Below are 23,276 nucleotides of genomic sequence, written 5' to 3' on the forward strand. Positions count from 1 at the left end.
TCACATTGCTCTGATAGCTCCCAATTGGCCCAAGAGCAATTGGTTCCCCCTTCTTCTGGAGTTGGGGCTCCTCCCTCAACGGATACCCAACCCCAGACTATCACAACTAGTGCGAACGTGGACTGTGATCGCTTCCTCAGGAATTCAGAAAGCCCTAACTTTATGGACTTCATGAAGTTTGCAGCACAGAGGGATGCCGATATCGATCCTCAGAACATCATATTCTTAGAATCTGATAAACGTGAATCAACCCTGCATCAATATGATTCAGCAGTTAAAAAACTGGCTGCTTTCCTGAGGGACTCTAATGCACAAACCATGACCACAAATCTTGCAATATCCTTTTTCAGATCATTATTTGAAAAAGGTTTGGCAGCTAGTACCATTACTACTACCAAATCGGCTCTTAAAAAGGTTTTCCAATTCGGATTCAAGATAGATTTAAGAGATTCATACTTTACATCTATCCCCAGAGCTTGAGCCAGACTCAGACCTACTGAGAGGCCCAAGTCGGTGTCATAGTTCTTAAATGATGTTCTTAAGTTAGCCTCGGATACTAATAGTACCTCATGTGACTATCTATCCCTACTGAGGAAAACACTATTCCTCATAAGTTTGGCCTCAGGAGCCAGAATATCTGAACTGTCGGCTTTATCTAGAGACCCAGGTCATATAAAGTTTCTCCCTTCAGGAGAAGTGTTACTTTCTCCAGATCGCCAATTTCTTGCAAAAAATGAGGATCCATCAGATAGGTGGGCCCCCTGGAAGACTGTTCCGCTTCCACAGGACCCATCCTTATGTCCAGTCACTTCATTGAAAGCATACTTAGACAGGACCACCCTGATATCTTCTGGCCCTTTGTTCATAAAAGGAAAAGGTGGTACTATTTCCCTAAAAGGAATTAGACAACAAATTTTATATTTTATCAAACAAGCCAACCCGCAGTCCTTCCCACGGGTACATGATGTTAGAGCAATAGCTACCTCAATAAATTTTTTCCAACATATGAAATTTGAAGATCTGAAGAAGTACACTGGCTGGAAGTCTCCGACAGTATTCAAACGCCATTATCTTAAGTCCTTAGAAGCCCTTAAATTTCCAGCAGTAGCAGCGCCCAATACTGCTGGAGATAGTAGTAAGTAATCCAGCTTATGTCTCTCCTTTGCTCTCTCCTTCCTACTGGCCTCATTAGTATTCTTGCCCTAGCCCAGTTACATCATAGGCGTACTGGTCCTTGGATGTAATATATTGTACATATTGATTATTTCATAAATGCCTTTCATCTTGATGTATAATTACTGTGATGATTTGAAATTTGTCTAGTTTTAAGGTTGTATTGCCATTATGTTACTTGTTTGTAACTTAATTTAGATTATAGGCAACTAACCTTAATTGTTTTTTATTATCCCCTTATAGATATTTATATACATCCTTTTCCTAAGCTTGGCGTTTTCTCTGGTACTATTTCACGGAGCGACACAGGCTGAGCCCAGAAAAGGGATTTTGACGAAGGAAAAATCTATTTTTGGGCAAAGGACCTGTGTCGCCCAGTGAAATCCCACCCTTACCTTTCCCCCCCCCCCCCCCCCCCCCCCACCCCCCCCCCCCCCCCCCCTGTCTAGGCCAAGCTTGGGTGCTATCTGCAGGAATGACGTCAGAGGCGCTAGCCGTAACGGTAGCGGGTAGTGAGCCTTAGGTCGGCTCCTCTCTAGTTGAGGTTTTTTGATGTAGGAAGAGGCTAAATAGAAAAGGACCTGTGGTAGTGGTTTCACTCGCCCCAGAAACCATACCGACACCTTATAATAAAGGTGAGCGAGCCAGAATAATCTGGCATTTCCAATTTAGCTTATCTCTGGTATTATAGCAATATTTTACCTTAGAAATAGTGCTAAAGGAACCTATTTCACTGGGCGACACAGGTCCTTTGCCCAGAAATAGATTTTTCCTTCGTCAAAATCCCTTTTTTACATCCGCGCATTATCAATTCATGCAACATTTTGTGATAATATTTTCTCTGTCTTGCTTTGATTGTCTTACAATTTGTTATATACCAAAATAATCGCAATTTAGTGTACAATAGAACGGAAAAAAATGAACTCATTAGCTTTAACCGTTTTGCTCACAGCACGATTTGTATACAATTATATACGAAATTTTTTTTGTGCTGTCATATATTCCAATATTTATATATGATAATGATATTTTTTCCATTTCTAATGGTTGCATACTAAACTTCAGTCAATGACAAAAAAAAGGAGCCAGAAATGAACTCTTGATCTTGAAAACTAAGCGTGCTGTGATTTTTTTAATAAAACTTTTTTTCCGCTTCGGCGCTCACTCCCGAACCCTGCCGGCATATGGGAGATGATTTCTGAAATAGCTGTTCGGCGTTTAAGGGTTAAGGGACTTAAGATTTTTTCACTCAGTTAGGTTAGGTTAGGTTAAGGGACTTGGAATTTGTTCATTCATATTTGTATATATGTGAAATGGGTTTTTTTCATCTGTAGAGTTTATCTTGAGCCAATAGTTTGGGTTAGGTTAGGTTAGGTTAAGGGATTTAGACTTTTCACTTAGTGGGTTAGGTTTGGTTAATGCACTTAGAATTTTTTCACTTATATTCATATATTTATGTGAAATGGGTTTTTTTTTATCTGTAGAATTTTTTCACTCAGTGGGTTAGGTTAGGTTAAGGGACTAGAATTTTTTTCACCCAGTGGGTTAGGTTAGATTAGGTTAGGTTAAGGGACTTAGAATTTTTTCCCTCGTATTCATATTTATGTGAAATGGTGGTTTTTTCATCCGTAGAGTATATTTTGAGCCATATATTTATATATTTATGTGAAATGGGTTTTTTTTTATCTGTAGAATTTTTTCACTCAGTGGGTTAGGTTATAGAGTATATCTTGAGCCATATATTCATATATTTATGTGAAATGGTTTTTTTTTTACTGTAGAATTTTTTCACTCAGTGGGTTAGGTTAGGTTAAGGACTAGAATTTTTTTTCACCCAGTGGGTTAGGTTAGATTAGGTTAGGTAAGGGACTTAGGTTAGGTTTGGTTAATGCACTTAGATTTTTTCACTTATATTCATATATTTTATGTGAAATGGTTTTTTTTTATCTGTAGAATTTTTTCACTCAGTGGGTTAGGTTAGGTTAAGGGACTAGAATTTTTTTCACCCAGTGGGTTAGGTTAGATTAGGTTAGGTTAAGGGACTTAGAATTTTTTCCCTCGTATTCATATTTATGTGAAATGGTGGTTTTTTCATCCGTAGAGTATATTTTGAGCCATATATTTATATATTTATGTGAAATGGGTTTTTTTTTATCCGTAGAATTTTTTTCACTTCAGTGGGTTAGGTTATAGAGATATGAGCCATATTAATTCATATTATTATGTGAAATGGGTTTTTATCTGTAGAATTTTTTCACTTCAGTGGGTTAGTTTAGGTTAAGGGGCGAGAATTTTTTTCACCCAGTGGGTTTAGTTTAGATTAGGTTTGGTTGGGACTTTAGGTTAAGGTTTTGTTATGCACTTAGATTTTTTTCACTTATTTCATAGATTTAAGTGAAATGGGTTTTTTTTTTTATCTGTAGAATTTTTTTCACTCAGTGGGTTAGGTTAGGTTAAGGGACTAGAATTTTTTTTCACCCAGTGGGTTAGGTTAGATTAGGTTAGGTTAAGGGACTTAAGAATTTTTTCCCTCTATTCTATTTATTGTAAATGGTTTTTGGGTTTTTTCATCCGTAGAGTAATATTTTAGCCATATATTTTTATATATTTATTTGAAATGGGTTTTTTTTTTATCTGTAGAATTTTTTCCTCATGGGTTAGGTTATAGGATATATTGAGGCCATATTCCTTTTATTTTGTGAAATGGGTTTTTTTTATCTGTAGAATTTTGCAATCAGTGGGTTAGGTTAGGTTAAGGGACTAGAATTTTTTCACCAGTGGGTTAGGTTAGATTAGGGTTAGGTTAAGGACTTAGGGTTAGGTTTGGTTAAATGAATTAGAATTGTTTTCCCTTCTTATATTCATATTTATGTGAAATGAAAGGTTTTTTTTTATCGTAGATTTTGTCACTCAGGGGGTTAGGTTAGGTTTAAGGGGACTTTAGATTTTTTTCCCCAGGGGGTTAGGTTAGATTAGGTTAGGTTAAGGGACTTAGGATTTTTCCCTCGTTTATCATATTTATGTGAAAATGGGTTTTTTATCGTAGAGTATAATTGAGCCATTATTTAATTATTATGTGAAATTTTTTGGGTTTTTTTTTATCTGTAGAATTTTTTATCAGTGGGTTAGGTGATAGAGTATATCTTGAGCAAAATATTCATATTTAGGTGAATGAAATGGGTTTTTTTTGTTTTTATCTGTAGAATTTTTTCACTCAGTGGGTTAGGTTAGGGTTCAAGGGGACTAGAATTTTTTTTCACCCAGTTTTTCCCTGGGGTTAGGTTGATTAAGGTTAGGTTAAGGACTTAGAATTTTTTCCCTCGTATTCATATTTATGTGAAATGGTGGTTTTTTCATCCGTAGAGTATATCTTGAGCCAAAATGAGGTTGGGTATTTTCAAAGGAGTCGAGCGAAACCATGATTCTCCTATCTTAAGAGTTTTTCATTAGCCAATTTGGGGTTCTTACCTGAACTAGAGCGGAATTTTTAGTGGTTTTCCCGTGGGGTTGTTAATGGTCAATGTACGTGAGGTGAAGATAAAGGTGCCTTATGGAGTTTATCGCCTGTGAGCCGAATGGGGTCAGGTGTTGAGGTTGAGCCGAAATGGGATCTTTTACCCTACTCACATGAACACACCAGAGAGGCTCTCCGTTTGCCTTCGATCTGTTTACTGGACTTCCAATTCTCTGTGAATGTTGGCACTCTCTCCTTGACTGACTGTTAGAATTTGTTCTCGGGTTTTTGAAACATGACTCTTTCCCCTTTTGTCCCAATCCAAGTAGACATTCCTTGATAGGTCCACTAGTCCCTTTCCCTCCTCTGATATTAAACAAACATGGAGACACTTCATGACTTCAGAAAGGGATCACAGCATCCCTTTATTTGCTTAATGATCTATAAGTTGTAGGTATCCCTCTTGCTTCGTGATGTGTGCAATTCCGCAGTTGTATCCTCACGGTTCGACATGCCAGCCAACTACTGGAAAGGGGCTATGATGGCAGCACGGGTGGCCTTGGTCATCATCCATTAAAGGCATGCGCTGTAATTGTTTGTGGCAGATGAAAGACCTGTGCATCTAGAAGCTGCATATGCATTAACCTTTGCTCCAGTGTTAGATTAACTGAGCACCTGCTGAAAACTTGCCTGTTCTCTTGATGGTGAAGGCACCATTCTGCAGAAGACTGCGAAGGCCAGGGTGTGTTTTGTATATGTTTACCAGGTCCAGCTGGAATTTGGACAACCAGCGGGAATAGCTGATATAGTTGGTTGTGAAGAATAGCTGGATAACTGGAGTGAGAGCATGTGTGAACAGGTCAGTGTCATTTGTCTTGATACCACATTCTAGATTGTGGAAGCAATGGATGTAGTCAATATAAGTAATCCAGAACTATGCTGTCTCCCCATGTCCCAGTCCTTGTTTCCTGTAGTCCTCTTACTTTATAGTGCATGAGCTAATATCTCAAAGACTACAGCTTGCCATATGTCCACATCTGGAGTTCTCTCATCATCTGGAGCTCTTTCGAATGAACATTGTGTCATGGAGCATGCCCTCCCCCGACATTGTCTGTCATTTCATCAAAATTGTCAAAGGCCACTCCCATGATCATGTGGATGGTTCCTTCTGGGCAAGCTTCTTGCTTTGTCTTTATGGCCTCACCCAAGGATGTTTCAAGCTCCTTTATTGTACTATAATCTATGATATGCAGAAACCTGTTCAACATCTAGGCAATCTTTTTGCTTCCAGTCATTGATTTAATCGCCATGCCCAGAATAATTTGTTTTCCTGGTTTTATATGACCATTTGGGCTATGTAAAGGCCATCTTGACTAGATGAGGAGGCATGCCTTTCCAACTTAGGGCTGTATAATTTGGTATTGTAGCCACCATAGATAACTGTAGAATGAAAGGAGGAGATCAGGTGGAGATGCTTCTCCAGAACGCAAATTTTCCAGTGTTGGGACATCAACAAGATGATCTCTTTTTATATCTTTTATTGCTTTTCACAATTCCAAAGCTGCCTTCCAAGTAAGTGCCTGTGGTGAAGAACATCTTCACATATCTCTACATACTGAACATATACTGAAGTCACAAACTCAGGTCTTGTTCAAGATGACCGACCTCTCAACAAATGAATAAATGCCTTCAAGTCCATGCTTAGTCTTTTCACTGTCCTTTGACATTGGTTTTGGGAGCGTTATGTAGGCTGATTTACAGCTGTGATGGTACATGACCTGTTTCAAAACAAAGTCAACACTTGATATTACAGTGAGGAGTTTATCTTTCTTCACTCCTGCCGCTGCCTTGATCGTCGCTTCAGGTTGCTTTGTTTCACAAGCCCCAAGTCTTTTTTCTAAAATAGCTTTCTTTTTCCTTGTTTTTTTTTTTACAGAAAAGGCATTTTTTAGGGAAAATGCCAGATGTAGATGCAGGCTCTGGGGAGAATTTTGTAGCAGAACACAGACGCTTTGAGCTGGGCATGTCTTTGGTGGGTGTTGTTCCTGTATTCCTCTAATGTGAGACTACTGTGAAGTTTTTACAGTACAAGACATGATATCCATGCTCACTGACTGGTTCGGCGGGGAGTGACCGAACTACATGGTACTAATTGGATTTATCAAAGTTTTTCATCTGCTTTCGTCAAGATGCAGCTTCAGCTACTGATGTCCACTGTTCTGGTTTGAACAGCAAAATTTCCAATTGTTTCTGCTTTTCTGTTTGGTCCACATGGAGGATACATATTCTAGTTGTATCTGCACTATCGAATGAAGCACTCTCAGTAGGTTCACAGGAGCAACTGAGTGTAGCCATAGCAGATATCAACCTGGAAAGAGGGATACTGTTATTAATTCATGGGTCACATAGTATCTTGTCATTTTTTATGCCTACATTGTACAGCTAACTAAAATTGTTTTCCATAGTCTCAGCACTTCTATTGCTCTCCTAATTTACAGTGCACACGAAGCTGCTCTATTGAGCCAGCCTATATAGTCTGGGAGTTGGGTGAGGTTTAATTAACATGGAAGGTGTAAAAGATTTGAGGTACTGTCTATAGAGCTAGTAAACATAATACATTTTTACTTGTTTTTGATACTTCAGGATTGTTAAATCTGTTTTTGCCAAAATAAACTGGTCACAGAGAAGGAATTTTTCTAAATCCCTGGGGCTTTAAAGGTTAATTCAATTTTATTGAGTGTAATCATTACTGTTTTTATATATGAACACTTCCAAAAAGCTGCTGGTTATTAAATATGGTTATTCTTAATTGAGAGACCAATCGCAATAATTCCTCTCTGATTTCAAACATATACACCCCATGTTAATTATGTGTAATATTAGGTGTTGTGTGACCTTTCCACCACAATTTCTGTTCTTAAGTTGGTGATTCTGAATCATAACACCATTCTCAACAATATCCATGTTGTTTTAAATGTGTACCTTCCATGTTGATTAGGGGTCATTACCATTGGTATGACCTTTGACCTATTCTTAAGTGTCCTTCCCATCTCAATTTCCGCTCTTAAATTGATGGTTTATATTCATGTGACTACCATCTACAAATCCCCAATGGTTTCGTACTTGTACCTTTCATGTTACTTAAAACCTTAATTAGTGTATATTAACGTCATTCTTAAGTGACCTTTCTACCAGAAATTCCATTCTTACCTTGCAGATTTGGATTAAGTTTTGTGCCCATAATCATTTGGCATAGAAATGAAAGTTGTACCTTTTATGTTAGAAAAAATCCAATTTTGGAGGGTTTCCTGTGGTGCCCCCTATCACACCCACCACCTCCAAAATATAAGAGTGGCTGTCCTGCTTAATGACTGGGTACTACTACTCCCCAAGCACCTCAGATCTTTTGTACCTTCCATGTTAATTAAACTTCCCTCAGCTCCTAGACTAAAGCTCTCCAGTGGTGACTTTGAGAATCTGTTTATTTTATTTTTTCTTTTTCTTTTGTTTGTTTATTCAATGCTTATTTTCAAAATTACTAAAGCTAAGCATACGAGATATCTCATGATAGACCAAAATAGGTATAATTTGTACAAGATAACTCATTAATGACCTTAAAAAGGTCTCGAATAGCATTCCTAAAAATCACTGTTTTACATAAAATAATCATAATTTTATGTTGAAATTAAGCGGTATAGTGTCTAAAGAACTGATATTTTCAATTAACCCTTAATGGCTGGACATGCTTACATGAGTAGCAATAACAGGTTGTGGGTGGGTAGACAACAAAGTGACTCATGGTGAGTAATAATATTACTCCCCATCGATTTCGTGGAATCAGACAGGAAAGAGGTGCCATTACTTGTATAACCCATAAATTCACCAGTGGCAACTTTTAGACTGGGTAATATCCACTGGGCGGCTTATGAGAGAGTTAGTTAGGATCTTGACTTCAAGTGAGGGTGTAGTCCTCTCTCTCTCACATGACGTCTTTTTGTAAATTTGCCCATAGATATACCAAGGGGGTGCTGTTGGTTATAGTTCTTATCTTTAATGAAAATATGTCAGTTATAAATGTAATTTTGCAAAGAAATATAAAAAAGCATGTATAAATCCAAAAAAAGTCATTGAAACTTCATTCTCGGTAAATTTACTTAAATATTTCACAACAAATATGCTCAGAATTACTTACTAATTTTATTTCATATCTGTTTTTTGTGAGATATAATTATAATTTTACAAAATAAAAAAAAATAAATTTACTAGAAAAACTATGTATATAACTTTGAAACATTTACGATTGTCTTGTAAAAGAGGGCCCCCACAAGGGGTTGTAAATAGTCATTTTCAACTTCTTATTATTGTTGTCTCTCAGGAGGGTTTAAGTGAGATGCAGTGCAGGATTGTTTCTTCATTACACAATAGTAACGATACAGTAACAAATATAAATTTAACAATTAAGACTATGAATCAAAAAATGAAGTTTCTCTTGACCGCTACTGCTCTGGGGATCTGACCTTTTGGGATGGCGGTTCGTGCTGTTCTCTCTCTCTCTCTCTCTCTCTCTCTCTCTCTCTCTCTCTCTCTCTCTCTCTCTCTCTCTCTCTCTTCAACTCCTTCCAGTCTTCACAGTCCACCTTCAAGGTAGTACTTTGTTTCTGTTCCCATCTGGTAATTGTGGTGATTCGTTGATGTTTTCTAATCACTGGCCCCCCTTGGATGTGACTAATGTGAGGGTGGAGCTGGTGACGTCTCTGGAAGTCTTCAAGTTCCAGCAAAAGTTGAAAGGGTGGGCCACAGGTGGAACAGGCGGGCAGTTTTTAATGGCTGTGCTTAGATTAGAAGTTTGGGCGTGTTATGGCTACTGTTCAAGACTTCCTGTGACGAATTCTCTCTCTCTCTCTCTCTCTCTCTCTCTCTCTCTCTCTCTCTCTCTCTCTTATTTGTTTACTAATGGTTCTCTCCTTTCTTTTTCTCTCTCTTGTATATTTACGCTATTCCTAACTGACATTCTCCTAGCTATCATTACATCACTTACCAAACATTGTCTTCGATGCTTCTATATACATTAGAAAATGGATACAATAAGAATGGGCAATAAATGCATATATAAAAATTGTATCTCCAACTGTGGATGAAAAGATACAAGTTCATCAAGATATCATTAAAAAATAATCATAGTAAATGTTAAACATATAAAATTACAAGCATATTAAATCATAAGTATAATAAATGAACACTCAAAATGATATTATGTAATAACATACACTAATCATGGTTATTTTAGAGTTCTGTCAATATCCCTTGTATTTTCTTGATAATTGAATGCCGCACTATTATGATAGATAAAACTGGAGATACCTGTTGTTTTTAGAAAAAATAGTCATCAACATAGTTCAATTTTTCCAGTTTCTTTAGTTCCAGTTGAGACAACTTAATCTCATCTATTTCATATGTGTAATTCTCATGTGGCACATGTTTGTTGAGTTTATATTCAGTGAAAAGGTGTGGTTCATAGTATAATTGATTTGCTATAACTAATTTACATGATGTTGCAAAAGACTTAACATTTTTAACCTAATTTTATGTACTAACTTTAGGACAAGTGAGTTGCAAAAGACTTAACATTTTTAACCTAATTTTATGTACTAACTTTAGGACAAGTGAGTGTGGCTACAACAGTATCTAATGAGAATACGAAAATGTCCTGATCTATTAGCAGTGCTTCAAAAGTCTTATTAAATGGTTGGAAACACACATCTTCCCTTGGATTCTGTTTTAAAACAATTTCTTGAATACAAGAATAAAAATGTGTATTTAAACACAGGTTGTCCAAGTTACAGATGAATTCTTCTTTTAACATCATACATTCGTTAAATTGTGTATCATTAAAGAATAAAATCAATAATGCATGCTCTTCTAATGCAAAATGTACATTAAGTCTCTTTCTAATAATCATTTGATTCTCAATTAACATAGGAAAGGGGTACAGTGACATTAGGTCTTAGTGTTGAAAGGTATAAATAAAATAATCCTATTATAGAGTACTTTAGCACTTACATTAAGTTATAATACATAAATATATCTTCTACTAGTGATGTACAATACTTTTCAATTACATAGAACTTAATAATGTGTTCTAATTCTTTTGGAGGGATTAGTGTTGGACTCAAAATCCCTTTGTAAGCAAGTAAGAGCATTGAGCATGTCTTTATGTTCCTGTAACATCACTTCACTTTCTAGTGCAAAGGTATTTGAAAACTGTATAATTTCTAATTTATTTAGTTTGTCTTCAAAAGGGATAAGAACTTTTATTTCCCCAGAATTTTTATTGGGCTCTCTGTATTGATACAATGTAACTATACATCTTCCGTACATACTGGTATTGCCAGATATATGAAGTATGCAATTTTTGCACTAGGTACCTAGTAATGTTGGGCGAATCGTTTTCACAGTATAGAAAATATTGAGGAAAATCCACTCGTGAAGGTCTTGGCTTAGAAAGGAGGATCCTTAAAACTACTTTCCCTCCTACTAAATGGGATAAAACAAAGGATAATTTTGTTTTTTATCTCTTCGCCCATTATTAAAGTAATAGGAACCAATGCCTGTTTGGCCCACTTGAGGCTATTAAGTAAGCTGTCCCTTAGTAGGTTAGGAGTTTGCTCCACACCCTCGAAATCTGGAACTATGGAGGAAAGGGTATATCGTCCTCCATTTGTTCCAGTCTTGTAGGAAGGCATCTCTTGCTGTTGATTGCCTGTTAGTTTGTGATTCTTATATGTGGCGTACAAATCCACTTCCATTTGTAGAAGCATGTTGGCTATTTTCTTAAAGAGTGGTTGTCCAATTCCACTCTCTTAATGCTGTCATTTTCCTTGATAGGGAGTCTGTTACTTTGAGACACCCCATAAGGTGAATTGCAGACAAGTACCACTTCCTTTCTTTTCCCATCGAAGGATGGCTAGCATCACCATATGGAGAGGGGGTGAGTATCATCCCAACCTCTTAATGGAGGACACTGCAGTCATGTTGTCTCGAACAAACTAAATCTCTCTCTTCTGGAGGTTAGAGTTTTTTGAGAGACATAAAGACAGTCATCAGCTCCAGGAAATTGATTCGACAATTCCTTGGAGTATTTGAACATCTCCCTGCCACCTGATGCTCCTCCCAACCTGTTAACAAGGCAAATCTGTGTATATTGTCATTCATACAGACTGAGGAGTCAGGGTGACCTCTATCGCCAGAGATTCCTTCTAGGGTCAAGGCCAAAGTATCTCCCCAACTTTTTTAATCTTTTGGCAAGGTTGGTCTTGTTTGTTACATGCGACTTCACATTCATTTGTTGTAAACCAATTATTGGATCTCTATTATTGATGTAAATCGCAACAAGCCCGTCAAACATTCTAATTGATTTTTGAAAACTCTGGGCTGTGTAAGGCACATTTTCAGGACTTGCATCATTCTGTTTTGAGTATGATGGGGAGAGACAACAAGCCATGAAAAATATCCCAACATAGTCCCACCTACTGAAAGTGTCTGCTGGGTGTGAGGTGGGATTTTGCCTGTTTACCATAAAATCTTTTGACTGTAGTCAGTTGACCACTGCTCTTAGGTTTTTTAAGCACACTTTTCTTGTGGGCTCCCAGATCGACCAGTCGTCTAGGTGGGCTATTATAGTTGTATGCCTGATTTCTCGAAGAACTACCACAGGGCATGGCTTTGAACCTCTACATATCTGTCCCTATCCGGAGCCTTAGTAAGGGACGGAAGGGAATGACGACAAGGATGTGCCAGTATGCATTTTTCAGAACAAAGTTCCTTTCAGATCATTTTAACACACTAGGGCAACGGTAGTTATTCGGAAAATATGGCATTGTGCTTGTTCAATGTTGATAGGTCTAGAATCCCTTTTCGTTTAGAGTAATCCTTTCTGGGGACACTTAGAGAGACGTGCTTGATGACAAATATCCGTATGTTTCTGTATGGCTCCCATTAATAGGGGCCCTTCCTGCACGTAACATTCCAAAGAGGGGCCTGGTTGGAAGAACCCCTTTAAAGGAGGGGGGATGGGTGAGACTGTTCCCACCCCAGACTGTTTCAAATTAATGCTGTCCTCATATGGAAGACTAAATTGCCTTAGGTGTCGTTGAGGTCGACCCCCCAACCATACCTTTTTCATTGATATCCACCTCTTCTTCTACCTCTGCCCTTGAAAGGCATTCCATTTATTCCTTTTCTACTTCCTATAAGAGGATCTTTGGATCCTGTGAAAAAATGTTTTGTTGTTGTCTTTTTGCGAAGCATTATCCCATCTGGACACCTACCTGTTCTTTGAGGAAAAAACCTCTTTTGTTTTGGGTAAGGGGATGTTATGGATTTTTGTTTCCTAAATTCCCCTTTTTTTCAAAAGAGAGTAATCTCATACAGTTCCATTGGCGGGCATGCTCGTTATGTTTTAAACCACAACAGACTCTTCAACAGGTCCTTACAGAAAGGGTTATGATGTAAAAACGAAGTTACATTAGGAAGTGACTAGTTGGAGCCCTCCAATATCTCCATTTGCACTTTTATGTGCTACTTTAGCAAGTCATGGGATGCTTGCCGTAGGGTTCTAATAAGACTTTTAACAACAACAGCAACAGTTGTTCTGGAACATTCTAGAAGGCTTTTAATGGCAACTTCCAGCAAGGTGGCAGAGATTATAATACTAAAGAGGTGGATCCTAATACAAAATTCTGTTGAGGCTGTCGCCTCTGAAATTCTGCTCATAGAGCCCCTAAATTGCTGTGTAACGAAAATAAAGGAGGTTGTCCTCTTCAGAAGGGAGCAGTAGCATTGCCCATTCCCTTGTGGGGTTTTCCAAAACTGGGATGACCGAGAAAAATTATTTTAATTCTGTCATTATCGCTAGTCTTTTAATCACTACAAAATTCTGAAAATCTGCCTTTACAAGATTAATAATTTCGAAAATGAAGGGACAGAAGGCTGGAATTTTTTGGTGAGCAACTTTGGTCCCAATAAAGGGTGTCTTGTATAGCTTTTAAGAACAACGTTTCTGTTGGTGGTCTTTTTCATGTACAGCTTCAATCATGGTTTTTCTCTCATTAATTAGAAATTAACTATAGTGAGAGAAAATATCCACTGATGTGTCTTAACCAAGGATCCTGGTATCATGAGGGATGAGTACTGGAGCCCCTGTCATGTTTTGATATGAAGTTTTGTATTCAGAACTGACCAATAGTGGGTTCAGGTCTCAATTCCAACATTAGAACTTATTTGGGTAAAATTTGCACCACCTCTCACTTTTGGGTTGCAGGATACAATATTTTTACATGGAGTGTACTGGACTAACTTAAATTCCTTTTCGGAATCATGCATCATGTCATTCATACATACTGTTTTGTTCTTAACATTTTCTGATGTTATTCATAATTTCCATACGGAATTGATCAAATATTGCCAATTGTTTATCCCCTCTGGGGGGAGCTTATATACCCCGACTGAGCATTACAGCTGAACTATAACTGCTTGTTCCTCAGGGGCAGAGGTCCTGGGTGAATTACATAACCCTATGAAACTGTTGTCATTTCAGTTGTGTTCAGGTGGATCCTTGTATCCCTTTTTGGAGAAGGATCCTAATTTCCTTACGGAATTGATCAATTGCACCAAGCTGTGTATCCCGTTTTGGGAAGCTTGCACATTTTGACAGAGCTTCAACAACGGAACTGTAACTGCCTGTTATCGAAGGGGCAGAAGTCTTGGGCAAATTACTATACCCCACTGAAAATATAGTAATTTCAGTCGGAGTGAGATGGATCCTAGGTTCCTTTTTAGGGGATAGAATTCCTTCTATAAGGCTTCTCCCATGGCTATCTAAAATTTGTGTCCCTGATCCATCTGGATTCACCGGGGTCATTTCAGTGGCAATGCCCCCTTATATTCAATGGTAAGAATATCTCCTCCGTGTAAAAATCCCTCTATTTCCCCAGCAGGTTTAACCTGGTACGTAGTGGGGACTGATTTTATTGGGTTTTTACCCAAACGTAAAACACCTGGGATGTATTTGGGACTAATGTTAGTGGGTTTTGACCCAAACTTAAATCTTGGTCCGAGACAAATGGGGTACATATGTCCTACCACAGTTTTGCCAGAAAGATATAATTTCTCCTTTCCTTAGTTCTACTGAACCTTAGGAATCATTGGGACAGTGTAAAATCAGCAGTTTCATCATTAAAACTTGCATGCAATTGATGAGCCATAAGCCATACCCACTAGCACAAAATGAACTGAAGACTTGAACTGAGGGTCCTGCATAATGGCAGCCCTGTAGTGATATAAAGCAAGTTGTTATTAGAAGCCAGTCATTATTAAATTATTAATGAAGGAAACCTCTGTAGTTCCACATGTATTTTTGATACTTTTAATAGATTCTATTAGAAATCTATGTTAACTTAAGTCCCTTGAAGTTTAAGTTAGTTTTGGCAGCTGTGCATGGCTGTACAGTATATGTCTTTTTGCACTAGCTATGTCAAATTTTAGTTTGAAGTGTCATACCATTTGGACTAATATCTTATATACTAATTTGTCTAGTTAGCCCAAGCCACTGTAAATAGCTTTAGGTTATTTAATATAAAGGCTTTATAAAGCAAAAAGTTACTTAAATGTAAATTCATAGTTAGGCTAACAACTTTTGTCAAACTCAGATCGCTTATATCTAGCCTTAGGCTATTAGGTCTACTATATAAAACAGTAACTTTCTAATATGAAGGTCACTGATGTGAAATTTTATAGCTAGGCTATCACCTGGTATACATAACTGTCTAATCCTGCTTAATTTACCTTAAAGGTATGGGATTAACCAGGTGTAATTTGTAGCCTTCAAGATAGGCTACTGCTTCATAGTCCATTTGGTCTAAGTACCGTTTTTGGTCTATATAAAACAGCAAATTACTACTGTAAAACTTTTATAGTTAGGCCGTCACTTAATATAGGTTATTGTCTACTTGTGTTTAATTGCTTTTGGTCTACTAAAGCTAGGCTAGCCTATCACCAGGCCTATGTTATTTTTCAAATAATTGTAGATTATTTCATTCCTTTTAAGGGCCCTTTTAAGGGTATGCACATGATAGCTTATAGTATGCGGATAATGCTTAAATATATAGGTTATAGAAATTGGGAAAATGTCTGTAGCCTTTTATCTGATTCTAAAGTCTTTGGTGTAAACTTAGGCTCCTGCCTAGGCCTAGCTATATCCTAACAGGGTATGCCCCAAAAACTTGCCTTAATTTAGGTTAGTACTTAATCCAAGTTATATTTTGTTCACCATTAAGGATACATAATCCTAGGTTATAGGCTACAAACAATATCGACTACAATCCAGTCAACATATTCTCACTGAATTGCCTAGTGATCTATTGCTGATATCATTATCCGAACCGATTATCCATTACATATTGATAATAATTGTGGAATGTTTCTTAAGATTAAACTAACAAATAGGATGATAAATTCTTCAAAACAACTTTTCCTTCAACAAACAGCTAACGATCGCAATTATAATGGAGCGTCGACGTGCACTGAAGAAGCTGCTGTAAGGACAACACTTTTCCCTATTTTTTATTGTATCCAATCTTCAAGTCCCGTTGTTCCTTTAACCATTCTATAGAGCATTCCACGGCCTTTCTGCCGATGTATAACACGTAATTTCATTACGTGTTCACCTTATTATATTTAAATGCATGTCTGTAAGGAAACAGAAATGTACTGTCTCAGAGTCATTTCTGCTCTCGGTGCAAGACTGTACTACTTATCCGTCCGCACCTGTCTATGTCAACCCAGTTCATCTGTAATAAATTATCAGTACGCAGCTACCTGTCTTACACTGGTTTATGGCTTTACACATACATTAAAATCATTGTTCCATGGTCTAAACTAAAATACTTTAATGGAACCTGAAATGACAAACTAAATTTTCAAGTTGGAAGTTTCCATGAACTTTGGTAATGAAATCAATAAGCGAAGAATAAAACTCTCAGCGTTAACGATCCTGAATCACTATCGCCGACGAGTACTGGTGAAAAGTCAAATGTTTACGGTTTTTCACACACTCTAAAATCATTGTTCCACATCATAAACTAACAAAATTTTTAACTGATAATTAAAATTGTACACTTAGCTTTCAACTTTTATGTTTTCATGAACCTCAGTAATGAAATTAATATTCAAGTGAAGACTGAAATCGGACCTAGCCTAATAATCATAAATCGTAAAAAACGCCAATGAAAAAGTCACTTACGACTTTTTACTCTCAATAAACCATTATTCTGCAGTCTAAATTATAAATTTACAAGCTGGAACTTAAAACTATGCACTCAGCTAAATCAATAAGCGAAGAATTGCCTTGTCTGAGCTCTGGATTTTTGACTGACCAGAAAGGGAATGGTGTCTTGGTCGGATTTTGGTCGTATGTAAACAATATGACGGTGTGTATGAGCATAACCACTTCTCCTTCTTGCGGTTTTGCTGTAATAGGAAAACTGGGTGTTAGCATTCGCTGAGGATAATAGAAAGTGCCCTATTATCCTGAGTCCATTTATACTCTATCACATGTTATAATGTTTATCATTATGACACATCTGGCCATAAGACCAGCTATGTTTATCATTACAACACATACCCGGCCATAAGACCAGCTAAGAGAATTCTTTGACATTAGTCTGGTCACCATGGAGCTGTGGATAGACCGTGGAAAGGGTACTCCTTGAGGATGAGACAACAACTACACTATAAAAAAAATTATATTTATGAGAAAAGACTAGAAAAAATTTAAATAAATAAATTTGAATTCAAAAATTGGTGTAAAGTGTTGAAATTGACTAAACAGGCATTTGCAAAGCAAATACTAGTTTGTATTCTGTTACAACATTTTAGTATTTTGACCACTGCAATGTACAGTATTTTGACACCAAACCATTGTTTAATACAAGTTGAATTTCCATAACAAAATTGTAAAATGTTAGCTCCAAATTGAAATTTATGTATCATGAAATTATTTTTAGTTTTTCAAAATTTTACTTTGTTGTACTATGAGGTTTGTTATAATCTATCTGCAGTTTATTTGTTTTCACTTTATTAAATATTAAATATACCTTGATTTCAGTGTTCTAAATGTGCTTTTGGATGAAGTTGTGACATCAGCAAGTGTTCGGTGCTGTGATCCAGAGCTGATGGAACAGAAGGTTGTCGAGTTCATCTGCGAACAGAGCTGATATGTTTTTCACTAGTACTTGAAACTATGTGAAAAATGTAAAAAGACCTTTTCATTCTTTAAAGCTCCAGAGAGTGTATAAAAGAAACGAAAGAAGTTGGAGCTTAGGCCCTTACTTTAATATCTTTGTGTTAGTTTTTATTTAGTCATTTATTGCACTTAATATGAGATTGCTGTTAAGGACAAGAGTTAGGTTAACAAATGTTTACAGTACTAGTGAATTAATGGTAATCCACAAAATTGAAATATTTCAGTGTATTTTAAGTATACTTTTTATCATTAATTTTGTTAGTATAGTTACTAAATGATCTATTATAGAGAGAGTGCTCAAGACTTTATTTATGACAGATTTATCACATCTCTCCAAATCCAGACATGTCAGCTATATATAAAATTATGAAAGTTTAGAACAGTTGTTCAGCTTTTAAAAACTACTTTTGAAAAATACTTACTGATGAAACGATTTCTTTTGTTATCATCATCAATCATGTGTAGCCCTTACTCTTAATCTTAATGTCCCCAGGATCTTTAAGCAAAGGTTCATACATGTGCATCATAGACATGTTGGTTAGAGGTAACTGTATTCTGCAATGTGTAAGCTGGATGTGAAACTGTATTCTGAAAGGGATAAATAGTGGGTACTTCCAATATGATTGATGATCCCAAGAGCCATACCACGTTGAAAGCACTGCTTCTTGTCCGTCCAATATGATTGATGGGTTTATGAAAAAATGTTTTACACAATACACATTTTGTTTCTCCTAAAAACAATCAGTCATATAAGGTCTGAGTTGCAGTGAAGAAAGCGGTCAGGAAGTTGTGAGTCCAAAGTTTATGCAAAGGTCTGATGGATGCCATGGAGCATTTGGTAACTGTATGAGTCAGAAACCAAGGCTCAAGGAATTCTCAATGGGTACTATGAGTGGGCGAACAGTTGAGACTAAGGCAAGAAGATTTTGCTTGGTGAAATTTCAAAAAGCAGCAGATATTATTTAACCATTCGGGAGAGATGCAGGAGTTCATAACACAAAACGACTAAGTCTTTTGAAGGTGAATGAAGTATGAATAAAGATGGTTTAAAAAGGAACAAAACTGTACTACAGCATCTACTCTTGGTAATATTTGTCCTACAACTAGCTCTCCCAACAAGTCCAACCCTATCCCATTGTGTATAAAATCTCCTAATGGAAACCAGGCAAATTTAAAATGTCACCTCAGATATTCCTCTTAAGGACTAAGAAAATTGTGGGGGGGGGGGGGGCGGCTGATCTCATGAACAGTCACCCTTAGGCTAAGGCCCCACCGAATCCGTCACGGCGCGTCGCATGCGTCCAACACGGCTAAGCTTTTGGTGCGTTTCGATCAACTGTCATAGTTCAAATACGAGTGGCCCCACACGGCGCATGAGCGTGCGTGGCGTCAAGTGCGTTGCCAGACTGGACCCACAAGGAACAAAACTTTTTGTTTTTAGCCGCACGTGGACGTGCGTCTCCGAGCTGGGGTCCACATGAAAGAAGAAATTGAGGTAGACCTACAATAACCTGCATTTGAACCACCTGCCCAACTTTGAGTTATAATCAAATGTGATGATTTGTGGTTATGATAAAGGATTCATGTAGTTTTTTTTATTATATTCTAATGGATACATTTATGCAAATACCTTTGTTTCAAAAGTTACTATCAAAGTGTTCAGTTTACACACACACACAATCTACGTATCTTAATTTCTGTATTAAATAAAATACAGTACAACTTAACAAATTTCGAAATCAGTAATCCTTCCCTCAGAGTTGCTACAAGTTTCTTACGTTGATACTAATCTTCTGTGATTGATATTCGTGAATTAAGTCAAAGGTTTTCGGTGGCATCTGACAATATTAAAAAAAAAACTTGTCTGGACACTGTCGTAACTTATGAAAGTGCTGCATACTCTCCACCCTTTCCTCGTTCTCAATTTATGTCATGAGTTCAGATTTCCCTCCTGTTCAACGCCTCTAATTTGGTTGACAGCAACAACTCAGAACAAAAAGTCATGTGTTCCCTTCATGATGGGAAGTGCTGCTGAAGTTAGAACTGTCCGTTTTGTAACCGTCACTCGTTGTCTGGTTGGGCCACTCCCGCAGAAGACGGACACGCTCATAGACGGATACCTGTGTTGGACACACGCGACGCGCCACGACGGATTCGGTGGGGCCTTAGCCTTACTCAACTAACTTCATCCAGAGGGGCTTAAACTTCTGAAAAGCAAGGAAAATTCACATAGATATCAATTACAGGCAGCAAAGCCACACAACTAATAATTGGTAAAAATACAATTATAAATAAACTGCATTAATATATAAAAATACTGATATTTATATAAAGTAAAATTCCCAACATCAGTACCTCGCGCAAATAAGGTTATAAAAGAAACTTAACCTCTTGCTGTTAACTGGAGTCCAACTCATTAGTTGGTTTGTCTTCCAGAAAACACCAGTTATATCAAAATTAAGGGAAAACAGCAAAATATAGACCAGAGATACAGGAATTCAACTAAAAATTTGTAAGCAACGGTGTTTAATAATAAGCTTTTTTGAAAAAGGTGTGAAGGACCAAGGTTACTTTTATTTTGATATTCTGTTTCTGTATGAAAGACAAAGTACAGAACATGTCTGTCGATACTCAGACATTGGTGGGTGTGTGATGAAATAAAAAAAATTGGTTTGCGTGTGTAAATAAGCAGAGTTTGCAAAATTTTATGGAAATTCAGGCCTTCATAGAAATATTACCAGTATGCACCCTGTAAATGCAAATTTTTATTTTAGTTTCTTGTTACTTTAAAGAGTTATAAGAGGAGTTGTATATCAAGATGTGGGAATCAAAATAAGGGCCCTCTTTATCTGAATAATCATTCCATAATGTACAGTAGTAGGTATATATACTTTTGTAAGTTGTATTGGTTTTTGAACATCTGGAATTTTTGTCTTTAAGATTTAAATAAATTTTTGGTGGGGTTTTGGCCTTTGCATTAACTCCTGTGAATGGGCGTAGAGAGTATGGTATTAAATTTAGTTTTATTGTTTAATTCTCAAATAACAGGTTAATACACACAACTAAGCAACTTAATGCCACTGGATGGGCATATGCCACTGTATTTATCACAAGTAATTGAAAAGGAAGCAGATTTTATACAATACAGTTCATTTTAAGCATATACTGTGTCTTTTACCTTCAGCAGGTAGACTCGCATTATTGTTAACCAACATTTAAGGCAGTATGTTCTGGTAAACTAGATTTCTTGGATTCATAATATAAAACTAGAAAAAAGTATCATTTCTAAAATATTTTAAGTGGTCTTGACACAAAATCTCTTATTTCTTATAAGTAATTACTTATATTTGCGTGGATATAATGCATCTAAGTCAGAATTAGTCTTTTAGTAGAAGAATAATCTATCTTGCACTGTTTGAAGTGAGTAATTTTGCCAAGTAAAGTCTTCTTATTGTGACTAATGTCATGCTGTATAATTACTTTGTACTCTTTCTTTTTGTTCAGTCACTTCATGTTCACCACAGGACAAGTTACCAAAATTTTGTTGCGGGATTTGGAGATAGCCAAGGAAACACCACAATCATGAATATTGACATTTTAAAATGTACTTATATCTCAATGAACCTACTGTGAAAGTGAGGCAGTAACAGGAGTAATGTTGTGCTTCTACCTTAGTGCTACACAATTTTTAGTGTTTTTAGTGATACTTTGAGCTAGTGGTTTTTTTTTCTTTTTTAGCTGAACCAGTTTTTAATAAAATAGCTACCATAGCTACACGTGAACTATAATTACTCAATATACTATAGTGATTTTTTTTAGAGTTAATAGTAACCTACTTGTTTGCCTCAAGAAACAATGTTATACCACTATCCTGAGTCTTTGGGATTACCCTTCCAAGGTGAAATCAGCTATAAAGGTAAGAGAGGGCAGGCATATGGAACCTACAATGATGAATCCCATCTAAGGAAAAGCAAAATGTTACCCGTTTCCCTCTAAATCTTTGCCCAGATAAACCAGGAGCAGGTGGGCATAGAGAAGATGCCAACAGTAGGTGAAAGAAAACATTCTGAAAATATTCACATTTCTGAGGTGTGTCATGCCATGATGCATAGGGGCTCCAAGCCCACCCCCAAAATTTTAGTGTAAGGTAATATATTTGTGAAATGCCAAACCCTTTCACTGTCACTTTTACTTTAGGTTAAAGAAGAACAGTAATCCTTTTAATTTGGGCCATGTTCAAGTTTCCTTACCTTGAAAAAAAAATAGGTTGTTTCCATCTAACCTAATGTAAACACAGCTGGTAGTCTTGGGAAAGCAACTATGAGGGCAAGAGCAGTTGCAGCTACGGTCTACTATTGTTATTTAAGTGTGTGTAGAATTTTCTGGCTCTTTCACGTAAATTAGGTAAGTTATATGGTGCAGAAGAACTGAAGTTCCAACATGCTTAGTAGTGGGAAACATCTATGATCTTGCTGCAACCAACATCTTTTTTACTAAGATTATTAGAAATGACGATTGCATAGCTCTAGCAGATAATATTATTGGAGTCGTGGAAACCATGAATACAATCATGCAGGACTCAAGTTATGGCTACCACAATGGCCAATTCAATGGATGTTGAATTAATTGGAAAAGTCCCAGGAAAACATCAAGTATTTTGGATGAGAATGCACAGAATAAAACAAAACTATAGCAAATAAAAAATCAAGATAAATTTCTTTTTTTGAAGTGGTCGATCTATTTTTATCTGCCCTGAAAAGCAGGCTTCGCTCTGATTTAATACCTCTTCTCACCTCAACTGACTGCTTGCAGAATCCATCCATCATAAAAATTGACAAGTTTTCAAGAAACTGACGTCATTTTACCAAAGGATTTGAATGAAGAAATTGTTTTGGAATAAAGGTAATTTTGCAATGCATTCTCATCATCAGATGAATTAAGGTCATCTCAAGGCATCCATGAAATCTACCTGCACATGGTGGAGGATAAAATGTTGGGGCTTTATCCAAATGTTGCACGAGCATATCAGTTGGTGCCAACCTTACCAGTGCCATTGTGCTCATGTGAGAGGTCATTCTCTTCCCTCAAGTTTGTTAAGAGCTATTTGAGGAGCACAATGAGTCGGACTTGCCTGAGTGACCTTATGGTTTTAGTAGTTCAAGCTAAAAAACTTGTCCTAGATCTTCAGAGGGTAGTGGACAGATTTTGGAACAATGCTTCTAGATGTTAGGAGATGATGGTATTTCTTTGCGTACTTATGAATTATTGATTTATATTTCTTATATCTGAAATTCAGCATTAACATTTACAATTTACTGTGTGTGTGTATCAGCAGCAGGTTCGATGTGT

General features: G+C 36.9%; 1 long non-coding RNA gene across 2 annotated transcripts in view; it reads left to right on the forward strand.

Moving 5' to 3' along the window:
- The window catches only part of LOC135215297 (uncharacterized), a 167,378-nt gene extending 146,487 nt beyond the window's left edge, over positions 1 to 20,891 (forward strand). For both annotated transcript variants that reach the window (XR_010314664.1, XR_010314665.1), the window contains exon 4: positions 17,790 to 20,891. This is a non-coding gene — a long non-coding RNA (uncharacterized LOC135215297). The remainder of the gene's footprint in view (positions 1 to 17,789) is intronic.
- Positions 20,892 to 23,276: the final 2,385 nt, after the last annotated feature.

This window comes from Macrobrachium nipponense, chromosome 5, assembly GCF_015104395.2.
Source record: "Macrobrachium nipponense isolate FS-2020 chromosome 5, ASM1510439v2, whole genome shotgun sequence".
Classification (NCBI taxonomy): Eukaryota; Metazoa; Arthropoda; class Malacostraca; order Decapoda; family Palaemonidae; genus Macrobrachium; species Macrobrachium nipponense.